The 18966-nt window shown below is 50.8% G+C and overlaps 1 protein-coding gene across 2 annotated transcripts in view; it reads right to left on the bottom strand.

Annotated features, from left to right (window-relative positions):
- RALY (RALY heterogeneous nuclear ribonucleoprotein) overlaps positions 1–18607 on the bottom strand; it is a 138727-nt gene extending 120120 nt beyond the window's left edge. Inside the window, exon 1 of one of the 2 annotated variants that reach the window (XM_058036132.1) lies at positions 18529–18607. The gene's annotated coding sequence lies outside the window, so the exon portion shown is untranslated. The remainder of the gene's footprint in view (positions 1–18528) is intronic. The other variant, XM_058036131.1, reaches the window with a different exon arrangement.
- Positions 18608–18966: the final 359 nt, after the last annotated feature.

Raw genomic sequence — 18966 nt, 5'->3', positions numbered from 1 at the left:
ATCTTGAAAACAACATCCCTGGAGGAGGCCACGCAGCAAAAGGTAGAGAGGAAAGAAAAGTGAAACACTCAAAAAATAATACAGTATCTGAAATCATGAGATCATTCATTCCAGGATATTTACCTTAGGACAGAAAACGGTAACAAAAACCCACCAAGAATGGAAAGCCTATATATGGACAGCTAAAATTTACTGGAAGATATTTTACTCAGTGAATACCACAAACAGGAATGGGGCTTGGTTCAATGTTTTAGCTGCTTGTGCCAGATGATTACCTGGAAATAGCTGCAATTCCACCCAAGGGGAATGTGCATGGGACAGTCCAGATGTGCAGGGCTCCTGCTTGAGTCTAACAAAATGAGCCAGGTTGGAAAAGACCTTTGAGGTTGTCAGGAAAATGAATCCACAAACACCAGAGGTTTATGTCCAAAAAGGAGACAGAGGAATCCTTTTGCTTTATTCCAATAAAGGCAGAGGCCATGGGGCATTCCCCTGGGGTGTCTCCAATTTTTGGAGGACTCAGTTCCTTTTTATCCCAATTTCCAGCCACATTTCCCTTTTCTATTTCCCCTTTGGCTGAGGTACTTGAGAGGTTCAGACCTCCCAGAACACCTGATACTGAAGATTTCCCTCTAATGTATAACCCTCCCTTTTAAATATTATGGAATTTAGGGGTTTTTCTTCCCCATTGTTTCTTTCATCTTTCAATGTCTAATTTCATTTATCAGCAAACCTAAAGTTTATTTCTAAAAGCAAATATCTTTTTCCATTCATCAATCCGTGGAATCCTTCCCATTGTTTCTTTTATCTCCCAGTGCTGGTTTTATCTACCAGCAGAGCCAGAGCTTGTTTGGAAAGACAAATCTGCTATTCCTCTCAAGATCATCAAGGTCAACCTACAACCCAACAGCTCCTCATCCAGTGAACCATGGCACTGAGTACCACATCCAGATTTTAAACACATCCAGGGATTTCTGTGTCCTGGGTTGTAAGGGATGTGTCTGTATTCTGTCCCCACCTGTCAGAGCTGGGGCAGCTCTCTGCTGTTCCTGGGGCAGTTTTTTCTTTCTCTCTCCCACAGCCAACCCTCCCTCCAGGAGATCTCTGCTGTCCATGGCCACTGAGTGTCCCTGCAGGGCTGATCCAATCCCAGCATCCCATGGGGAGATGCTCCGCCCAGGGGAGGAGCCAAGCATTCCTACCTGGATCCAATCTGAGCCTGGCACAGCACAGCAGCCTTTGCCCCCTGCATTGCCAGAGGAGCAGCTTTCTGCTGCCCTGCATGGCCAGAGGGAGCCCAGGCCCATCTGCAGCAGCCCTGGAGCTGCAGAGGAAAACTCCCCCCTTGTGCAGGATCCCTGCTGCAGCAGAGCCACAGCTGGCACTGCAGGAGGGCTGAGCCCCCATGGGATGGGGCTGGGACACCCCCTGGCACACAGGGGACAGGGCCTGTGATCACTCTGGCAGCGTTGGTTTGTATCACTGCATTTTTATTTTAAATTTTCCTAATAAAGAATTGTTATTCCTACTCCCATATCTTTGCCTGAGAGCCCCTTAATTTAAAACTTATAACAACTCAGAGGGAGGGGGTTTGCATTTCCTATTTCAGTGGAGGCTCCTGCCCTCCTCAGCACACACCTGTCTGTTCAAACCAGTGACTCACACCTGACTCCTGAGCCATCCCCAGCTCCCACCACTCACTCACCATGAAACCAGCACATTTCTTCCCCAAAAGGGGCACAAAAAGTGACTTCTCCCATCTCCTGAGCCCCTTCCCAATGGGGAGGGTGTCACACAGGGCCACCAGCACTGACTGACATCTCCAGGGCTGCAGGAGCTCCCCACTGTCCCTGCAACCCAGATAAATGTAAAGTTTGGTCAAATTGCTTGGGCTGGCATGTTTTCTGCCTTCCTTTAAACCAAGGAACTCATGCTAATCTGCAGCTAAATCCCACCATCCCAGAGGCACTGCTGACATCAGTCAGGAATAATTCCCATTCCAAGGGACTAACCAGATCCTATTGACAAAATCCAGTGTCACATTTTTATTTAAAGGAGTCTCAGGCTGTGCTGAACAAGCAGGAGACACCTTGTTTTGAGCATTATTTCAAGGATGGCCAGATCTGAGCTGCCCCCAGAGGAGCAGGCTGGTTCTGGCAGGGTCATGTATAAAACATCACCCAGCACTGCAGCTTCTGCAGCACACAGCTTTGAAGAGTTATTGTTTATGGATGGGGGATTTTAATAATCTGGAGCCAGCAGGGCACACAGGATTCCCAGCTCCTGTGGCACTCCCAGGTGATTTATGAGCAAAATAATCCACGGAGGCAAATCAAAGCACAGCCTTGGTGGCATCCTGGGGTGGCAGCAGAGGGACAGGCAGCACTTCCCAGCTGAGAACAGAGATTCCAGCTCCTTTTTAACACTCCAAGCTAATGGAGACAGCCTCAGTGGAGTGCTGGAGACCCTCAAGTTCCTCCTGGGCTCAGACCAGGGTGGTTTGCTGCTGAATCAGCAGCAGGGATGGACAAGGCTCCATGTGGAGAGGCTCTCTGCAGAACAGCTCTCTGGGCAGGCAGGTGAGGAACCCAGCCCAAAAGGGGCTCAATTCCACCTCAGTTCCCCCCAGCCTTGCACAAGGAGCAGCCAGACAGAAAATTATTGCAGAAGGTTAATAAATTCCTCTTAGAAAAGGACAGGGGGCACACAGGGTGGTGGCAGGGTCGGGGACAGAGCTTGGCAGACTTCTGACAATCCCAGGACCTCTGTGGCCCTCACTGCTCCTCCTGAGTTGTCACACTTGGTTGTCACAAAAATCCTTGCAGCAGCTCATGCAGAGCTGATTTCATTCCAGCTGTGAGGAGGGAGAGAACAAGCAGGCTGCAAGGAAGCAAGCCCATCCCAAAATTCCAAAATGCAGAGCTGCTGCCTCCAGCTGTCACACCAACATCACTTCCCTGGCACCACGGGAGCAGCTGTGCCCCCTGGCACCCAGGCCCTGCACAGGGAGAGGCTCTCTGCTTCTTGGCATCCTCAGGGCAGGACCCCCAGCACCACTACAGCACTGGGACCAGTTTGGAACTGGCTGCATGTGCTCCTCTGGAGAGATGTTCCCAAAGTGTCTGTGCCTTCCAAACACCTGAGCTTTGCTGTATTTGGCTACTGAGACCTTCCAGGTCTTTGCCAGGAGAAAGGCAGCCCCAAGAGCTGAAGAGCCAGTCCTTCACAAGGCCACTTCTCCATAGATGGAGGTCCTGGTGAATGCAAAATCCTCTTTACCTCTGAACTTTCAGGAGGGAAACCTCCTCAAAGCACTGAACTCAGCCTTTAGCCCATCTTCTCCCACTGAGGTTACATCAAATTAACAAAGGCCTTGATGAGCTGCTGGGAGGCTCGGCCAGGCTCACTCCCCTTGAGGCACAAACTTCCCCCAAACCTTGCTCAGAAGGACTTTCTGCCATGAAAATGTTTGAGATTCATTCTTCTGGCCAAAGCAGTAATTTTACTTCTGCTCTCAAAGCAGAGAATGGCACAGGATCCTTCCTTCCTCCCTCCCTTTTTTCATCTCTAAAAATAAGGAGTTTACACCCTGCTTTTAAAATCAACTCAGGAGAAAACTGCAAAATACTCGAGCAAAATACTGTTTGCTTTACAACCAGAACAGCTGAGAGACCCCCAAGAGCTGAGGGACTCCACTCATGAGCTCACCAGAACCCAGAGCACAGCAAATTCACCCCTGCTCTGCTATCTGCCTCCACTTCAAATCCCCACGGTCCCCCCTCCATCCCCTGCCCAAAACAAGCCCAGATCTCCTGCTGGGACTCCTGACTCACCAGCACATTTCCCTTTTAAAGGTCAAAACAAATGTGTTGTGGCAATGGGGATTTCATTAGCTCCCTCTTAGTTGCAGTTGATCAGCAGGAGTTTAAGATTGGTTGCACTCTGGAGCTCCCCTAACAAGGCTCTCTCCATCTTCTTGGGGAAGGAGGGAAGGAGCAGCCATGGGAAACGTCTCATCCCTGCATCTGTGGCTGAGCACAGCAATTAGCAAGGTGCTCTCAGCAGCAGAGCTGCACTGGGATGTGCTCACACTCATTTACACACCCAGAAACAGGAGTGCAGCTGGGATCCTTGTAGAGCAGAACAAGCAATTTTCAATTAATCCAATTTCCCCTCAAGTGTTCCAACACTGCTCATTTCCTGTGGGATCTCAGCACCTCAGGACTGATGTGCAGAGTGACCGAGACCACCCTTGGGGGGCTCGGGAGTCCTGGGATGTTGCCAGAAGTGTCTGGTGGCTGGACTTTGATCCTACACGGGAGACGACACCTGTATGAGGATGGGAGGATTTCACTGGGTGAATGGTGAAGGGATAAGTTAATTAGAGTGTGAAACACAGGGTTTAAGATTTCTGTACAGGGGGGTCTAAAGAAGTAAGATGGAGGAATTGGGGCGTGTCCTGTCCTTCTTCTTCTTCTTCTTGGCCTCCATCTTCTGTGGTGATGTTGGCACTTTGGGATTGGTTATTACTAAAAGTGCACTGGTTAATAAGGGTAAAAGGTATTGGGGAAAATTGATAAATATTGTATACGTAATTTTGAGTATAAAGATAGGTGACCGCCGTGGGGGCTCTCAGTGTGCTCATGGCTGGCTGCTGTGCAGACCTCTGTCGGGCTGAAAGAAAATCTTTTAGATAAACAATTAATAAACACCGAGACCGAGAAAAGATCTGAAGTCTCTTCTCGTCCTTTGAAGCGCCGGTTGTCCAAGGCCACCCTGGGCCTTTCCAGGCCACCTAAACAGCCGAGAAACCGACAATTTCCATGAAGCTTTGATCAACTCTGCGAATTCCAAGTCCATTTCCTCCCACTGGAAGGAAGCCAGCTCCAACCCAAGAGCAATGCTTCCAAATCCATGGGTCAGTCACAACCAGATTTGTCTTGGGACAGAAAAGGGTAACAAAATCCCCACCAAGAATGGAAGACTTCTATATAGACAGCACAAATTTACTGACAGATATTTTACTCAGTGAATAGCACAAACAGGAATGAGGTTTGGTTCCACCAGGAGCTGCTCATTGTCCCAAGCTCCTGAGTGAGTGCCCATCCAGCTACTTCAGAACACAGCTTCCCATCCCATGTGGAGTCTCCTGGAAAGCTGTCAGCTCCTGTAGACAATCTCTCCTTTGCTGAATCCTCCTTTGTTGCAGATGCTGCTCATTTTCAGAGGAGGAGGTGGCAGCTGGAGCCCTTCTTTCAGTTCAAATGTTTCTTGGTAAGACTTTGTGGAGCAGGCAGAACAATTTGAACACTGGAAGAATCTTCCACCCTGGATTGCATAAGGACATCCACACATCCATCTTCATCTGCTCTGATCCCCCTTGGCCACTGCTCCAATTGTGGTGGCTTCCAAGGTCAGCTCAGCCCAGGAAAAGTAATGTGGGCAGCAGAGCCACTTCCCTCTTCACATTTAAATGAACCTCAGGTCCTCTGTCGATCTGTTTTTAATGGATGTTCAGGGACCCGTTTTCAAGTTCCCCTTCCAAAGAAGCCCCTTCTGTGAAAGTTCCCACATCCCTCACAGAACCCCAGGACTGAAGACAGAAGGAACTCCCAACATGTCCAAACCAGCCAGACTGGCTCAGCTCTCCTGTCCCCTGGGCTGGGATCAGCCTGAGGAGATCAGAGGACCCTGCAGAGTGGCAGATCAGCAGAACAGTGTCCCTCATCCCTGCTGGCTTCACCCCAGTGGAGCATCTCCCACAAGACCACACACACCTGGATCTGAGGCTGTGCCCATGAGCAAGGGGAGACTCTCAGCTGCCCTACAAGGTGTTAGATCAGGTCCCTAACCCGCTCCTGGGCATGACAGGCTGCCTGTTTCCAACTTATTTTCTCCTCCACCACTGCCAGAGTCAGAAGAGGTCAAGGAATCCCAGAGCAGGAGTGGCTGGGGGGAGGAGAGGGGAGGGAAAGGCATCTGCATGTGAAGAAATACAGCAAGAGCAGCACGGGCTGCAGAGATTAGGGCACAGGCTTTTCAGTGGGAGCAGAGCACAAGGCAGCTGCTGGAAGCAGGGCAGGGAAGCATTTAGCATTTCCAGCTGCAAGGCTAATCTGCTATGACACCGAACCCAGCCTGGATCCACAGCCCCGATAAATCTTTCATCAATAAAGCTCTTCGTCACCAAGCTGGAGCACACCAGGAAGGCAGCAAACTCCACCTGCACACACAGCCCCTGGGGGGGCCTCCCTGAGGACATTTCTCATGGAGGCAGCATGTGAATTTTGTGATCCTCCCTCGCTGGCTGCAGCGAGGAAATGCTGTCAAGTTGAGTCTTCGTAAAGAAGCAACTCCACATCTGACCTACATAGAGCGCACAGATGTGAGTAGCCTCGCACAGCACGCCACAGATTTTTTTTTTTTTTTAACGCAGAAAAAAATTCAACACCACCTGCTTTGCCTGGGAACGTGCAGGAACAAAGGGCAGCTGTGCACAGGAGTGCTGCACCAGGATTCTGCTGGGAATTCAGGAGCAGCACGTCCATCCCTTTTTGTTTAAATACATTTGACAGGATTGCCCATCCCTGAAAGTGTTCAAGGCCAGGCTGGACAGGGATTGGAGCAAGCTGGGATAGTGGAAGGTGTCCCTGTCCATGGCAGGGAGTAGAAAGGGATGTTCATTAAGGTCCCTCCAACCCAAACTGTACAGACATCTTTTATGGAAAATCCTTTCCTTAGGATTTTTCCTCCTGAGAAGCTGAGAAGCCTCAGGAACAAAATGTAAACATTGATTATCTGCTGCTGTGGAATGCAACAGGTGCATCTGTGATTGGCCCATGTTGGATGTTTGTAATTAATGGTCAATCACAGTCAGCTGGCTGGGACAGAGAGCCGAGCCACAAACCTTTGTTATCATTTCTTCCTATTCTATTCTTAGCCAGCCTTCTGATGAAATCCTTTCTTCTATTATTTTAGTATAGTTTTAATGTAATATATATCATAAAATAATAAATCAGCCTTCTGAAACATGGAGTCAGATCCTCACCTCTTCCCTCATCCAAGAACCCCTGTGAACACTGTCACACCCAAACCACTGCAGGATTCTGTGATTTCCAAAATTGGGACTCAGCTTTTACTCCCAGGACTGGCAGCCCTGTAAGCTTGGGCAGGAGTGTGAAGGATTGCCTGCCATCCATCCATCCATCCATCCATCCATCCATCCATCCATCCATCCATCCATCCCCCAGGGATCCTCACAGGATCATTCCTGGCACCAGCACAGGGACAGAGCCCTGGGGCTGCTGCATCAGGGCACAACCACAGCAATGCTGCAAAACCTCCTCTCCTGAGATGAGCTGCACACTCCTGCAGGTGACCTGGCCAAGTCCAAGCCCATTAGGAGAGGGTGAGATCAGGCTCTTCTCTCAGGGAACAAGCAAGAGGAGGAAACAGCCTGAAGCTGTGCCAGGGGAAGTTCAGATTGGATATCAGGGAAAATATCTTTGCTGAAGAGTGGTCAGGCATTGGAGCAGTGGCTCAGTCACTGGAAGTGTTCAGAAACCATGTGGATGTGGCACCTGGGCACGTGGGTTAGAGGCAGACACAGTGCTGGGTTAACAGTTACACTCCATGGTCTTAGAGGTCTTTTCCAGCCTCAGTGATTCTGTAATTTCAGGTGTCTGTTACCTCTCAGAGTTTAACCCTGAGACAAAAAAGGTCAGAAATCAGTTGATGCAGCAATAGCAAACAGGTGCTGAGGGCAGACTGGCCAAGGAGGCTGCTCAGAGCAGGGCCAGCTCCTCAACCCAACACCAAGCCTGGCAAAACAGCAGCTATGAGTGAAATCCCACATGCCAGGCATTGCCCAGAGTCCAGTCCCTCAGAGAACATCAGCTGTGCCAGGGCAAAGCCCCAGGAGATAGCTGTGCCAGGGCAAAGCCCCGGGCACGGGGCAGCAATGGGCAGGAGCAGCAGCCTGGGATGGAGCAGCTGCCCCTGCTGGGGCTGCTCAGGGACCTGCAGGGTCTGGGGGAGGCCAGAGCAGCACAGGAACGTCCCAGAGAGGGGCTGGGAGCTGGGCCTGGCTGTGCTCCCAGCCCTGCTCTGCTGCCCAAGGTCAGCCCATGTCACATGCCCTCCTACCTGCTTTATATTTAGAGCATCGAGGCCAGAGCTTCATTTACCTCCCTGCTGCAAGGGCAAATGGCAGCACTGGATCCCAATCCTACACAGATGTCTCAAATCTGGTTAAATTATTTTTGGGGTTGGAACGAAAAGCAACTCTGGAGGGTGGGAATCCCATCAATACCTCCTGGTTGTCTTTATTCTCACTAGGCAACTTTGAGCAAGCAAACTTTGAGGGATGAACAAGAATTCAAGGAGTGATCACAGCACCAAAGGGATACCTGGACAATGCTCTCAGGCACAGGGTGGGATAGCTGGAGTGTCCAGGAGTTGGACTCAATCCTTGCTGGTCCCTTCCAGCTCAGGGTATTTCAAAATTCTAACAAAATAAATTAATTGGTTTGCATCAATTTTATCAGCTGGTCTATTTGCTGGAGATTCCTCTTGCTCAAGACTGTGACACAGAGTAAAATAAGTTGACAAGCTTCAGGGTAAGGAAAAAAAAAAAGAAAATCCAAACTTATTGCCTGATTTAACCTGGAAATGTATAAAGCAGTCACTGGCAGCACAAGTCCTGGCTGCCTGCACCTCAGCAGCATCAGCCTGTCTGGTACTAACAGGGAAAACAATTCCAGCATGGGCTGAGGGCACCTACTTCCAAAACCACTTTATTTTAACAAAAACTCAGTGGATCTAAAGGCTGTTTGCCATCACTGCACAAAGCTTTCTCTCTCACATCACTGTCACATTACTGCAGATTGTGGAGATGCTCAGGAATGCTCCCCTCCTGTTACAACCCAGGAAAGAATTTAAAATTCACTGTATTTATAAGATCGCTGGGCTGCTTTGCCCAACTGCATTTTGCCCCAGGATATGGCACCCACCCAGCCTGAGCAGCCTGTTAAAGTGGCTCATCCTCTTTTTGGGGACTTGGAGAGAAAAGGCTTTGTGTAAACATGCAATATTTACTCCCCAACACGCTGCAGTTTGGCAGCCCAGCTGTGCAGACTTGGGGCAAGCCATGAATTCCTCACATCACTGAGTGGGTAAAAGCCTCTGCCTCACTGAGCCAGAACCTCCTGCACCAGTGCCTCACAACAAAGTACAAAATGTAGATGTTGATGCTACATAGAAGGCTAAAATCTATTAACTCTGAGGTCACACTGCTTTTCCCCCCTCTTGCAAACCAGGGGTTGAAAAGGCAGAGAGCATCAGCACACAGAAGGGGATGGGGACATGGAATCTGCAAATTGAACTGCAGGAGCAGACTGGAGTGAGATGACCCTTAAGGTCCCTTCCAACCCAGAGCAGTCTCTGACTCTGTGATATGATAAATGATGATAAAAGCAATAAATGCAGACACCAGCCTGGATCACAACCCCACACACAGCTCAGGCTGCTGCAGCCCCTTCACTGAGCCCAGCTCCTCAGCCCAAGCCCTGCAGGACCTCCTCTCACCAGGAATTAAGGGGATTGTGCATGTAAACAACCTGCTCCCTTCCAGCTCTGCCTGGGAGGGAGGCTGGTGTGACCTGCTACCAATTAAATGTTAACAACACCACAAAAGACTGGGTCTGCAGAAAGGAGCACCAGAAACCTGCTCCAAATGATTGATTAAACCTTCCTGCCTGTTCAGCTGTAGCTCTGGGCTTTTCCATGCTGAATTAACCACCTCTGCTGTCTGCTGCCTGTTTGACACAGAATAAATGTTCTGCTGTTAGCCAGTCCTTTTTTTTTTTTTTTTTTCCCAGATCTCAGTGCTCAAATGGCAAAGGAAGAGATCCAAAAGTTGCTTTTCCAAACTTCCCTGCCAGCAGCTGCCAGTGTCAGGCATCACCTCAGCTCTGCACCCCCATTGTCTGAACAGCATCACCCCATGGAGCCCCCCAGCCCTTCCCTAGGGAGCAGCAAGGAAAAAGATCCCAGTGCTGCAATAAGGGGAGAAAAAGTCATTTTTAAACAGGATCCTGCTCCTCAAACACAACACTGCCTTGAAATTAGGTTGCACTTTGGCTTTTATCTTCCCTGGAATCCCTGCTGCTCTGCAGGCTGGGCTGGAAGATGAATCCAGGAGAACTGGGCAAAAACATGGGAGCAGCTGATTTATACTTTGGCTGAAAGAGCTTTAATTCTCCCAGCCCATACACACAGCCCGTTCATTTGGGGGGGAAAGGTAATTTAAAATATCTTTCCTAATGTCTGCTGGCAGAACAAAGATGAAGGACTGGAAGAGATGATCAATGTTTAAGGCCATCTTCAAAGCCATTTGGGGAGCTGCTGAAGATAAACAAGCAATTGGGGCCCAGGAGCCAGGCTAAAAGCTGACAGAGAAATTGCTTTTTTTCCAAGGCAAACAGAAGGCAAGGAACGGCTCAGTTCAGAGAGGCTGCGCTCTCCCCCTCGTAATACGAGCAGGGCAAGAGACCGAATTTAATTTCTTCCTCACAACAAGTTTAATTAAATCATCTAAGCCCTCCCTGCCTGTCTCCTGCCACGAGGTGTGGCTGTGCTCACAGGAGGCATCAGCAAGCTCGGCATTATTCCCATGGAAATGCTGTTTGTGCTGCAGTCAAATGGCCGGGGAGCCCAGCTGCAGGGAAGCACTGGAAAACATCTCCTCACGAACAGGAAAGCACCCAAACCCCACCTGGGATGTGCAGAATTACCTGCACAGCTTTCCTGCCAGGCGAAATTCCCAAGGGGTTTTTCCCCTCACCCTCACCTGTGCCCTGAGGGTGCCACCAGAGGGGGCAGGATGGACACTGGATGCAGGGCTGCAGCTGCACCAAGGGTCTTTCATCTTGAACTGAAAATTCATAGCGAGATCCTTGACTTTGGGCAAGGGATGGAGGGACAGGACACAGGGAATGGCTTCCTACTGCCAGAGGGCAGGCATGGATGGGATACTGGGAATGAGGAACTGTTCCCTGTGATGATGCTGAAGCCCTGGCACAGGGTGCCCAGAGCAGCTGGGGCTGGCCCTGGATCCCTGGCAGTGCCCAAAGCCAGGCTGGCTGGAGCTTGGAGCACCCTGGGATGGTGGCAGGTGTCCCTGTGTGGCAAAAAATCCTTTTCTTAGGATTTTTCTTCTTGAGAAGCTGGGAGGCCTCAGGAACAAAATGTAAACAATGGTTATCTGCTGCTGCAGAATGCAACAGGTGCATCTGTGATTGGCCCATGTTGGATATTTCTAATTAATGGCCAATCACAGTCAGCTGGCTGCGACAGAGAGCTGAGCCACAAATGTTTGTTATCATTCCTTCCTATTCTATTCTTATTATTTATTATTCTATTATTATTTATTTACTATTCTATTCATCTTTCTGATGAAATCCTTTCTTCTATTCTTTTAGTACAGTTTTAATGTAATATATATCATAAAGTAATAAATCAGCCTTCTGAAACATGGAGTCAGATCCTCACCTCTTCCCTCATCCAAGAACCCCTGTGAACACGGTCACATCCCTGCCTTCCCTCCCTGGATGGGCTTTAGGGTCCCTTCCAACCCAAACCATTCTGGGATTCTCTCAGAGTCATCACAGAGGTGAGGTTTTATTGGCCTGTTGAAATGTGTGAATGTAAGAGCTGCACTCTTCGGAGCAGAAGTTAAAAAAATTATAAATAAAAACAGTAAGTTTAAATTACTAGAAGAGCTCAAGAGGATTTCTGCCGTGCTTACAGCTTTTACCAACTCCAGAAGGAGCTTCAGGAGCTGTCAGAGCTCCAAGCATTGCAGACTGCTGCAGCACCAACAAAAATCCCTGTTTTTCCAGCAGGCACAGCCCCAGGGACGGGAACCAGGAGCTGCTGAGCCACCAAACCCCTCCAGTGCTGCCCCTCAGCAGGAACACAGCTCAGGCCAGGCAGCATCACCAGCTCTGCAAGGGCTGTCCCACAGCAAACACCCAGATTTTTGCTAGGTTTGAAAAAGAATTATGTTTGAGCAGCTGCAGTTTTCTACACAGGCTGGGCCAGAAGAGTCACCCTGAAGGCCTGGCAAGGGGAGGGTGTCACTGGAGGGCAGGTGAAAGGCAGCCGTGGGCACTGAGGGCACTGACACAGCACAGCTGCCCTGGGCAGAGCTGGCACAGCCAGGGCTCCCCACAGCCTCCCAAAGGAACTCCTTCCCTCACTAATGCTCCCAAGACACTTTTCCAAAAGAAAGTCTGCTGAAGACAGAAGGGCAGCACAAGATTTAGACTAATAAAGACAGCAAGAGCTTTCATGGGAAGACCTGCAACCACATTCTCTGCCCACTGTGACCTCTGCCAGCCTAAGTTGAACTCAGGAATTCACACATTAAAATGAACACCAATGGTTCCAAACCAGTGTCAATTGCCACATTCTCAACACCTCGTGCAGAAATTCTCCTGTTAAGTGCCAGCAGGCAGAGCACCAGGGGAAGGCTCCCCACACCCTCCCAAAGGAACTTCCCTCACTAATGCTCCCAAGACACTTTTCCACAAGAAAGTTTGCCAAAGACAGAAGGACAGCACAAGATTTAGACTAATAAAGACATCAAGAGCTTTGGTGGGGGGGACCTGCCCACCTCCTCTGTCCACCGTGACCTTTGCCAGCCCATCTGAACTCAGGAGTTCACACGTTAAAATGAACACCAATGGTTCCACATTGCCACCTTTTCCTCAACACCTTCTCTTGCAGAAATTCTCCTGTTAAGTGCCAGCAGGCAGAACACCAGGGGAATGCTCCCCACACTCTTCAAAGGAACTCCTTCCCTCACTAATGCTCCCAAGACACTTTTCCACAAGAAAGTTTGCCAAAGACAGAAGGGCAGCACAAGATTTAGACTAATAAAGACTTCAAGAGCTTTGGTGGAGAGACCTGCAACCACCTTCTCTGTCTACCTTTTGCCAGTCCATCCTGACCTCAAGAATTCCCACATTAAAATGAGCACAAATTGTATCCATTGCCACCTTTCCCTCAACATCTTCTATTGCAGAAATTGTCTCCTGTTAAAGCGCCAGCAGGGGAAAGATGTTGTCCCTCCCAGGGAGGTGGGACACAGCAGGAATGGAGCTGCACCGCCTCAGTTATTGCTCCTGCTCTCACTTTTAACCCGGCCATTCTCATTCTGCCGGCAGTAGCAAGCTGAAAATGAGTTCACATTCATTCCCAGCGCGGCTGTATTTGTTGAAATGTAAGCTGCTTGCAAAAGCATCATCAGATAAAGCCCTGGCACTTCTCAGCTCCTTTTGTTTGGTACCATCTCCACACGGAGGTGATGCTGCAGATACCACCAGGGAGTCCCTGAATTCACACACACAGCCCAGAGGTGCCCATCTATTTACCTTACTCTTGGTAGAAACAAACCCTAGCGACCTGGCATTGTGTTTTCTATTTTAAACCAGATCTTTAGGAGCAAATTAAAAAAAAAAAAACAACAAACCCAAAAAACCAGTTGTGCAACATCACTGGCAAAGTCTGTGGCTGTTTAGGAAAGGAAATATTCTGGTGCAGGGATGCTCCTGGAACAGAGCTCAGCATCCTGCTGGGCACATCCTGCCAGGCAGCTCTGGCACCAGGGGGAGAGGAGAAGTCCAGAAGCCCTGAGATCAACTGGGGACCTGCCCGGCAAAGGCCAAGTCTTGCCTCAGATCACCGGCACCACTTGCTCTACACCTTTGCAATACATTCTCAAGGCTTGCTTTAAAAACACAATCAAATATTGTGATTGTAGGTGCCAGGGGAGAACTGCAGGAGCTGCAGCTCAGAGGTGCCCCTGCAGAGGCTCCATCCAGTGCCACATCCCTTGGTGCTGGGCAGGACAAGCAGCATTGTTTGGGTGTTGCACAAGAGCCAAAAGGGTGACTCAGGCTGCCCTCACAGCCCTTCCCTGGCATCCAGAGCCAGGGCTGAGGAATCTGCTGCCCCCAGGGCCAGGGGGGCTGCAGGGACACCTCCTGCCCAGGTGAGACAGCCCTGGCACTGCTCCTGCAGCACATTTTCAGACAAAACCGACTCTCCTTTCATTTACGGACAAGCAGTCATTCCAACACTCGCAGGATTTCACCTTTCTCTACCAAGGAGCATCTCGCTGGGAGCTCACAGCACTCCAGATTGCAGCCAGCAGACTCTTCCACATCCATGCTCCAGCATCATCTGTTCCATCCTGCACAATATTCCCCCAGCTCGGGCTCTGCAGGAGCAGATCCTGTGTTTGCCCACAGCCTGGCAACACCAGGATGCTCCTCCTGATTGTTTCAGGCTGCAAAAGCCCCAAGAAAAGCTTTGGATTCACTGTGTGCGTGCAGACTGGCCTCTGGAAAAGGAAACAGCCTTGGCTTTGGTTATTTCCAGCATCTCAAATACTAAACTAGACACAGACAGGTGTTAATTCTGCAGAACACCCATCTAAGTCAATCCCTGCCCGGTATCACCTCAATTCTGCCTTTTATATTGCACCTACAGTTAATTTTCTATTGGAGCTGGAGCTGGCAGACCCTCTCATTAAACACACACTTTCAGGTGAGACCCCCCCAGGCACTGCTACTCACTGGAATTAAACAGGTACACCAGGACTGGTGGTAAAAATAAAAATAGCCCCAGCTCTGGGCACGCCAGGGAAGGCAGCAGCCTTCTGTGCACAGCAGCAAAATCAACTTAATCACAAATGACAACTTCTGAAAGCCTTTACTTTGGATTCATCCTTGGCATTTTTCTAGGCCAGCTTGAAAACAAAAGCTTTGTCTTCTTAAAATGCAATTGCCTGAGGCACCTCTAAAAAAAGTGACATAACTCAGGTTTGAAAAATGCCTCCTGGGTTTCAGATCCTCCTAAGAGCCTCTTTACTATTCAGCTTGATTCAGATTACCCAGATCAGCATGAACTCTGCAGATTTAGCCCCAGCTACCAGCACAGGTATAAAATGCACACATTTAGGATTATTTTTTTAAACTATATGATTAAAGCTCTACAGTTATGAAAAAAGAACTTGTTATTGATCTGAATGGTTGCTCCCTTCCTTTTCTCCAGCAGGTTTATAAACACTCTCAGATGACAGTTTATTCTGAATTTCACTCTATTCAGTTTCTTCCAGATTTTTTTTTTCCCCAGCCTGTTTTTCTTGCTGGGTATTTTCAACCTTTCCATCACAAACCTCAAGCTGTGAGAAGAATGAGCAACTTGTTTTGGAATCACAATCTGAGCCTAAAATTTGATTCTTGTTTCTTCTCCCCTGCATAAACCTTCTTTATTTCAGTAATTTTATGAGCAGTGACTCTGTGCTTCTGCAAATCCAGGAGCACAGCCCTGTGCCAGTAACTTGATGGGACGGGGCAAGGAAGGAAAAGCTGCAATTTTGTGAGACAGACACAGCTACTTCCAGTGCCTACAATTAACACCTTGGATAAATCCACAGTACCTTTAGCATATCACAGATTTTTAAACCCATAGGCTGTTTTCTTTGAGCAGATACAAATTTATTGCTAGGTCTGAAAATTCCTTATGCAGCCACCAGTGAAGAAGTTAAATCAAAAGGAGTTTTGTTGTTTTCACTGAATGATTTGGGACACAGAGAGCTGTAAGCTGTCTTGGTGATGGCAACACGTTCGAGTCTTTTTCTGAATGATCAAGTCCCATCACTTACTCCACATAAACTGTTCTCTGTCAAGAGCTTTAATCCTCTCTTTTCAATCCCTAAATAAAACATCCTCCCCAAACTGACTGTCTATTATCAGCCATTTCTAAAGAAAGTGGCTCTTGAGAGACACACCTCTTTCTGCTCTGCCGTTCTCCTGAAATCCATCTCCAACATCAGCCTGACAGAAGTGAAACAGCAGCAATCTTCCCCAGCTCACAGAGCTGGAGGAGTGTCTGAACACCCTCCCCTCTCCAAGGAAGCTTTCACACGCGGCCAAAACCACAGACAGGCTTCCAGGAACGGCAGCAATAAACCTTGTGACAAGCTGTCAGCCAGAGCCGGCAGCCCAGGAAGATGCTCCAGGGTCACTCATCTGAGGTTCTGCTTGTGGAACTGCTCCTCAGCTCCCATCCCTGCATCCCAGAGCTCACCTGAAAGCCAGGCTCCTTCCCTGTCCTTTACAACAATGCAAAGAGCCCAAATCCCAACGAACAGCACGGGAAAATGAGCATCCCAGAGCTCACCTGAAAGCCAAGCTCCTTACCTGTCCTTTACAACAATGCAAAGAGCCCAAATCCCAACAAACAGCAGGATACAGGGCAAAATGAGCATCCCAGGACTGACTTGGAAACCAGAATCCTTCCCTGTCCTTTAGAACAGTGCAAACAGCCCAAATCCCAACAAACAGCAGGGAAAAAAGAGCTCACCTGGAAGCCAGGCTCCTTCCCTGTCCTTTACAACAATGCAAAGAGCCCAAATCCCAACAAACACAGGATAAAGGACAGGGCAAAATGAGCATTCCGGAGCTAACTTGGAAGCCAGGTTCCTTCCTCGTCCTTTAGAACAATGCAAAGAGCCCAAATCCCAACAAACAGCAGAATAAAGGACGGGGCAAAATGAGCATCTGGGAGCTCACCTGGAAGCCAGGCTCCCTCTCTGACCTTTAGAACAATGCAAAGAGCCCAAATACCAACAAACAGCAGAACAAAATTACCATCCCCGAGCTCACCTAGAAGCCAAGCTCCTTCCCTGTCCTTTAGAACAACACAGAGAGCCCAAATTTCAACAAACAGCAGAATACAGGACAGGGCAAAGGGAAAGCAGCACCTCCCATTCGCTGCTGAAGGGAGACCCGGAGCGGAGGCATCTGTGGGAGAGCTCTGCCCTCCTCCCGCAGCAGGGACAGTCCGGAGGGGCAGGGACACAGCCCGGCCCGGCTGGCCTGATGCCACAGCCAAGGAAAACACGTTCAGCCAGGGCACTGAGCTCCAGGGCCAATGCCAAGGGCTGGTGCTGGCCCTGCCAGCTCGGGGAGGGCGGCAGCAGGGTCCGACCCGCGGTGCCACCGCCGTCCCTCCCTCCCTGCCCCGCCATCGGCCACCACACGGATTTACTGCTGGGGAAGGACAGCAGGTTCCTCAATAGGAAATAAAAGAGTCTTTTCTCCTGGCCCTGAAAGTCAGCCCAAGGCAGCCGCGATACCACTGAGTTCAGCCTCCTCAGAGCCGGAGCAGCCGCTGCGCTGAGGGCAGGCCCCCGAGCCCCACAGCTCGGGCTGGTTCCCGGCCCTTCCCCGTGCCAAAACCACGGGAGAAATACACTCTGAAGTGGTGGAATCACCATCCATGGAGGAATTTAAGAGAGGTGTAGAAGTGGCACTTGGGGACGTGGTTTAGTGGTGGGCTTGGCAGTGCTGGACTCGATCTTAGCGGGCTTTTCCAACCTAAGTAATTCTGGGATTCTGTGCTGAAGCATTGCAGTACAACTGCGATGGGCTGTTCCTGCAGGTGGGCTCTTGCTCTTCAGGAACAAGAAGAGCAGTCAGAAAACAGTCAGAAAATAAAGGTGCACATCCAGTTTGCTGTCCAGTTAGACAGAAAATAAAGGTGCACATCCAGTTTGCTGTCCAGTTTGTGTCCCTGCTGTCCAAAGAGAATCAGCCGCCGGACACCCTGCCAAAGGCACGGCCAGATCTGACTGTTTCACACTCACCAAAGCTGCTCTGGAGCAAGAGCCGGAGTTTCACACATCACCTCAAATCAACAGAATCATTAAGGTTAATAAAGACCTCAGAAATCATCAGGTTCCAACCTCTGACCGAGTCACCCCGTGCCAATTAAAACGGCCGAGTGTCACATCTGCTAATTTTTAACATTTCCAAGGATGGTGACTCCACCACTTCCCCGGGGAGCCTGTTCCCACATACAGCTCCCGACAGACACCAGCAGCCCCGACACAATCGCGACAGAGAAGCTCCGGCGGTGCCGGCACCGCGCGCTGGAGCCCGCAGGGCTCCGCTCGGACCCGCGGGGAGCGGCGCGGCTCAGCGCCACTCGGGCTCGGTATTCCGCCTGTTTTCTCGCTACGAAGCCGCTCCCGCTGCCCGAGGCCCCGCTGGCAGAGCAGCCGAGCATCTCCGGTCTGCAGGAGGCACGAAGTACGCCGCGACCGTGCGGTCACACCGCAGACATCCCTGCCAAGCGCCCGGGACCCGCGCAGGGCTCAGCTCCGGAGCCATCGCCGCCCCGGCGGGGTCGGACCCACCCGGCAGCCGCTTCCAGGCGCGGCACTTCCCCATCCCGTAAAACGGGGAAGACGCGCATCAGGGGCGGAAAAACCTAACCATACACAAGAAAACCGATAGGGAAAGTGGAGACCGAAAAGGAAAAAAAAAATAATAAAGCAGCACTAAGTCACTGTGCCACTAGCAAAGGGAGCCTGCGCTACCAGCACGGACCGCACGCTCCGGCTGGCAGGAGCGGCACCCTGCAGCAGCCGGGGGAAGGGGCGGCAGCACTCACCGGGTAGTCGGTGCCGGGCAGGTCGGTGCCGTGCGGACGGAGGGCCCGGCCCGTCCCGCTTCGCCCGCGGGAGCCGCCGGCTCAGTGCCGCGCACCGCCCCGCGCCGCGGCTCCTTCCCGCCGACCGTACCACGGCTCCGAGCCGGGGGGGACCCACGCGCCGCGGAGCGCCCACCCCTCTGCCCACCGCCCGCTCTCGCTGCTACCGCGGCGCAGCCTGTACCGATCTGCCCTCACGGAGCTGTGCCGGGCAGGCCGCTCCGCCGGGGCTCGGCCTGGGGCAGCGCCGCTTGCCGCGCACCGCCCGCTCCCTCCCGCTCGGCTGCTCGCGCGGTGGAAGAGTCCAGAGCGGGGCGGGCGCGGGCGGGGCCGGGCGCGCGGGGCTGCTCCGGGCGCGGGTCCCCGTGAGGGAGCAGCGGGTCCCCGTGAGGGAGCGGC

This window comes from Melospiza georgiana, chromosome 17 (assembly GCF_028018845.1).
Source record: "Melospiza georgiana isolate bMelGeo1 chromosome 17, bMelGeo1.pri, whole genome shotgun sequence".
NCBI classification, from domain to species: domain Eukaryota; kingdom Metazoa; phylum Chordata; class Aves; order Passeriformes; family Passerellidae; genus Melospiza; species Melospiza georgiana.
The sequence above is the reverse complement of the archived record's forward strand: the minus strand, read 5'-3'. Positions and strand labels throughout refer to the sequence as shown.